Consider the following 6,000-nt stretch of genomic DNA (forward strand, 5'->3'; position numbering starts at 1 on the left):
AGCATGTGCACACTGCCTGCAGAGAAGGATGAGGAGGAGCTGGTGTTTGGAGACTTGAGGCTGGTCTCAGTGTACATGCTGACCTGGAGCATAATCTTTAATTCTTTCCCTTTTCTGTTCAACTTCGAATTTTGATGGTTTGTGAGCAAAAAGGTTTTACCCCATGATGTGCAGAGCCTCTTCAGCTTGGTCCAAATCTGTGGGATCTACAGCAACTCTCCAGACATCAGCTGTGAGACCAGGCCGTGGAAGGGACAGAGATACTGATCTTCAAAGCGTCACAGACTTGTGCTGTGCTGAGAGGCAGCACAGACCTGCTGGCACAGAGAAATAGAGCATCCATACATAAGTTTCTGGGAACTGGGAACTGCAAATGTGAGGACAACTTCCCAACAGCACAATTTGCTGGTTGGCCCAGTCTTGTAAATGAAGTACTGGGATCAGCATTAATAAACTGTACTAGCTGTCCTTGTGCCTATGATAGAGAGCATTGGGATTGCTTTCGCTGCAGCCAGAATCAAATGTGAACAGAAGCTCAGAACCAGAGTTTTTTATCCACTTCTATTCTAGCAACTGCCCCTCCCTCCCCCCTACCCCAATCCCCCAAAACAGCTGGGGTCTATATTTGATAGTGTCTGGGAACTCATAACAGGTTTGTGTTTCTTGGTTGCCTCCAGAGCAAGCTTAAATTGGCCACAAGTTACCAGAGTATAGGACAGGCTCATCATGAAGGTGAAATTTCCTGCCCAAGGTTGCATTAATGCAGTTTCCAGGTCTCCTTCAATCTTCCTACTTTATTGGCATGCCAACTTCAGGTGTTAGCCTTAAAGACACCTGTTCCTACCCTCTTCATCACCTTTCAGAGGATCAGAACACCCCAGACAGGGCTTCTCATGCTAAGCCAATATCTCCAGAAATAATAACTTGTTGCATGAGCAGCTGAACTATTGAAGCCAGATTTCCTGTGGAATTGTGTCCTCTTTTCCAGATGTTCCTTTCTTCTACCTCCTCCGTAATAACCTCATGTTTCTTATGTCCTTTCCACCTGGCAAGAGATGATGTGCACTGGGGCTAATCCAGTGTGCCTTGAGAAAGTCAGAATGATATGATCTCTGCATTCCACTCAGTCTTGGGGAAATGATTGCTCATAAAGCAAATTGCCATGGGAAAAGAAGATAGCTCTTTCTGTTGAGTTGGTTATAAATGACAATTTGATAACTGCTTTTCCCTGTGCTGTTCCTTTTCATTTTGCTCATATAAAGTGTTAATGTGAGATTTTGGCTATCTGATCGTAATCAAACATATTTAAATGAATGTACAGATGAATCAAATGATTTGTCTGAAGCACAACTTTTATTTTTACATTCTTGAAATATGTTCTCATTTGCTGGACAACATATTTGGATTTTATGACAATGAAAATTTCAGTGGTCCCCTGTAGAAATTTTTACTGTGTTCTTTTCACCAGAAATGTCACGATGTTGGATTTCTGTTCCAATTTGGAATACAAGCTCTTCTCTTTCAAATGCCAGAGTATCCTAAGGAAAGGAAATTCTGGTTTCTGACTAGCTATAATTATAATCCAAAAGCAGAAAATATTTCATCAGAAAAATAATACTATAAACATTGGGTTTCTAGCAGGGAGGAGTGGTAGTTAATAAAAGCAACTGGGAATTGATTGAAAACGAACCAGTAAAGCCAATCTAACTTCAATTTTTCTGATATAACCCTGAGATGGAGACCATGGCAAAACATCTCACAGAAGGCTGATCTTCGTCTTTCCCACCCTTTGAAGGTCTTGAGAATAGTCAGTGAAGGCTGTGTGTTCAGAGACACAACTTCAGCTACATCCTTCCAATATGGGACTCACACTTGAAGTAAGAGAGGTGGTCTTGGTGGGCATAACCTCTAATCAGACCAAAACCTGTATTTCTTGAGCTTCAGAGCTCTGCAATGCCATTGAGCTTCATTTTAGTGGTGATATCCAAAGAAGAACAGCAATGTCAGGGCACTTTGAAGGAGAAAGAGTGCTGGGATTCTCCCTTGTCATTGTGCTTCCTGTACCCCATGGGTTTTAAATTTAGGATTTAAGTTATGGTGGGTTTTTTTGTTTGTTTGCTTGTTTAGTTTTAGGGGTTTGTTTTTTGTTTTTAGTATAGTCTGAGTTTACCCAGAGCAATGAATTGTAACTTTGGTTTCATTTCTGTATTTATTACCAATGTAGTGTGTAAGTGTTTGAACATTGCATGTAACCTATTAAAGTTTTTGAGTAAATCTTCCTGCTTCCCATCTGGAAAGGAGGTTCCAAGTTTTGGTTAAAATCACTGATATAGTGTTCTGTAAAACTTCATTCCATTAGTTCTTTGCCCATGTGCTTCTTTCAAGGAATCATATGAATCCTCCCTAACTGAAAAAAAGTTCCCTTCCAACACAAACCTTCTATAATTCTATGATAAATATATTTTTTAAATATTGAAACTTGATCTTTCACTGGAAAATTTGGAAATTCTGGACTAAAAGAGAAAAAAAATGCTGTGAAGAAATTCTTTCTGCTTTCCTCTTAAAACTCCCAGAATGTATTTTGAGAAATAATAATAATAATAATAATAATAATAATAATAATAAAGCAGTCCTTGAAACTTGAGTTCAAAAGCTTATTTAAGCTGAAGTGGAGAATTCAATTTTTGAATCTACTTCTAGCACACTGAATTATTTCTGTGCTTCAGAAATCCATCACATAATACTATGATCTCTTCCACAAGACAGGTTCAGGAACAATCCAGCAGGTTCACCAGTCAGCAGGACAAATGTTCAATCTGTTAATAGCATAAAAATAAATTTTGGAGTGGGGTAAGGGATGATACCCTTAAGGTTTCAATTAACATGAATTGACAATATCATACCTGTGGTTTGACATGGTGTGGGCAAGTGTTGGGAGGAAACCTTCTGTCACTTCATGCTCAGCACAAATGACTGCTGTGCATATTTGTTGCTTTCAAAGGGTCATCTCTACAATGTTCCTTAGAGGAAATCTTATTTATTTATATACAAAATACCCATCTCAATGCCTTATTGTCCCTGATTCCTAAAACTAGATGAATTAGAAACTTCTCCTACTTCTCTGCAAGAGAATGTAGTGAAGCCCAAATCCCTTTTCAAACTTCATGTTTTCATATATGACTTGAACAAAAGTTGTAGATAGATGCATATATGTACTGATGCACAAATACATGTTTCCTTAGAATCATAAATTGCAGAGCCAGAAGAGACCCTTGTGATTGACTGTACAATCCATGTGGCCTTCACACAAGTCAAGAGTTCTCTAAACTTTTGTTTGAACTAGAACAAGAATATAATACGCATTTTAAAAATCAGTTCAAAACTGACCTTCAAAACAAACCTTCAAAAGGTGAGGAAGCCTTCACCAAGCCCTGTTTTTTGCAAGGTGTGTCCAGGTACTCATGTATATAAATATAACTGTGTTTAAATAGCGCACTCACATAAGTGCCTTAAAACAACAGCTCAGTAAACCATTAGAACTGATCAACACAACACATCTCTTTGGGCTCCTAAAATGTTTCTAATCTTAAGCTTGTAGCTGCTCTTTGCCAGGTCAATGGAAGAGGCTTTGGACACAGCCTGAGAACTTCATACCCATGTGGTGGCCTGTTCTTTTAAAGCCAGATGCTAATACTAGCAAAAAAACTCTCCCAAACCAAACCAACCAACCCACCAAAAAACTAAAACCAACCAACCAAATCAAAACCAACCCCAGAAAAACAGTACAACATCTGCTAAGTGGGATTGAGCTTTAATAAGCTCATCCTCCATTTCCAGCACTTGGACAGCAATGGGAAACGGGAAATTGACTTCACACCCCCAACACACCATCCATCAATGGAGTGTGAAAGAAATGTAAGGATTACTGCCCTAGCCTTTAGATGCCAGGCATAATTATCTAGAGATTGCAGAGTTCCGTTTTCTCTCTGCTCTGCCTCTATAGTTGAGAGCTCCCCTTCCTCCCTTGTTCCCTCCACAGCACAAAGGTGCTTATGGGGGCAAGAGAGGGGCAAAAAAACCAAATAAAAAGAATACTTCAGCTTTGAAAGGAAAGCAGATGTTTCTGGGATCCTGATCACAGTGCTTTAGCTACAGGTCTTGCCTGGGACTTCCAGAAAAGCAAATACCAGAGCCCCTGTTTATTGGCTGTTTCCTTGCTCCCACTGCAATATGGCTTCCAAATGGAACAAGGAACTGAGCCAAAAATCAGCAGAAAATTGGCTCAGAAAAGGAGGATTATTTTCTTTTCAGGGGAGTGAGCAGAATTTTGCTTTCAGAGAAGGAACCCTCCTACCCCCTATGAACCTGAAAAACAAATTCAAACCCTTGGCACATCCTGCTGTCTTCTTGTGGGAGGGCTGTGGTAAGGGAGATTGTAATTGAGCCACTCAATAAAGATGCACATCATCACTCATTTTATTAGCATCTAATCAGTAGAGCAGTAAGTTGAAAGAAAGCAACGCCCACCAATGGCAAGTCCCATGAGCTTGGCTTTTGTCAAAGAAGGAAGAGATATTTGGATCGTAAAGCTGTGAACATCTTACCAGAAGCATTGTTTTTTTTCCTCTAGTTTTCAGTATCAGTTTCCCTTCCTCTCCCAGTTTTTCAGACAGAGCAACAACTGTGACATCTTTGGGCTGGGAGGGTATTGCCTGCTGAAACTACTCCAGAGAGATTTCCATCTGTGATCTAAAATCAGGACATTTCTGAGCAGTTTGGGGCTTGGCAGGTAACAAGACAGAGCCTTCACCTCAACTTTGTTGCTGATGAGGTCACATCAGTAGCTCGTTTGAATGCATTCACAAAATAGGCAATATTTTAGAAACTGAACTTGGTGTTCTTCAGGGTGAGGCTCTTTATTAATGCCTTGTCTCTCCAAGGGGGTGTGCAGTTTTTTGTTTTGGCACAGCTTTGTCCGTAGGCAGAGAGTCTATTGGAAAGGGGAGAGTGGGGTGTGAAACTGTCAAACCACAATTTTCACAAGACACCGTGGCACCTGAAGAGGCAGTGGCTGAATTTAATAAAGCAAATGAAATTAAATGTTTCATTTAAGTAATGTGGAAATATGTTGTTTTTGTTGGAAGCTGTGGCTGTCCACTGAAAATGTCCTTATGGCAGACTTGCAATGACTGACAAAAATTGGTATTCTAGATGGAAAGCAAATGATTCCTTCACAATCCAGTTTTCCATTGAGGCAAACCTTCAATTTTCTTGCAGAGCAAACAAGAACAGTTTTGATGGAAGGAATATAACCCTATCTCACAAGCAGCTCTGCTGTATGAAGCACAGCTGATCAGTCTGTGTGTGGCTGCTCTGTAGCAAGCAGGTTCCAGCTCAGTCTGAATCTCAACACTGCTGAAAGACCCCTGCAGAAAGCTGGGATGGTGGGAAGCTCCTGACTTTACTGTACTCTGCTACTGCTCACTGGGAAAATACAAAATATTTTCCAAGGATTGCTGTTTTATGTGTTCCTTGTTGTGTTTGCACACAGGAGGAACAAGCCATCAGTGGTGATGAGCCCTTTTGGACCAGCCTCAAGGACAGATAGGATACCATCCCAGTCTGCCCTAGAGAAGATAGGGGGTATTTAGTCCTAAAAGGAGTTTCAAGTTTGTGTTATCATCTTGAAATAGGCTGAAAAAAAGGCAAAGGAAAACTAAGTTTCTCATTCTGAGGCTGCAAGACAATTGCTGTGCTGTGCCTGGGTGTGAAAAGCAGTTATGTACCTCCCAAAACAGCAGACTCCAGCTTTCTTTATTACAGAGCTCTTCTAGCACCAGAGGGAGAGAGTAGTGGTACCTCTTGTGCAAAACTAAACAATAGTCTGGGCAAAGTGATAAACTGTATGGTAATTGGTGTGCAGATGTCAGTTTTGTCTCTTTTGTTACATCACTTTGATGACTAGTTTGTGTGCTGCTGTGTCATAACTGGGCTATGAGT

Source organism: Ammospiza caudacuta, chromosome 8, assembly GCF_027887145.1.
Source record: "Ammospiza caudacuta isolate bAmmCau1 chromosome 8, bAmmCau1.pri, whole genome shotgun sequence".
Taxonomy (NCBI): Eukaryota; Metazoa; Chordata; class Aves; order Passeriformes; family Passerellidae; genus Ammospiza; species Ammospiza caudacuta.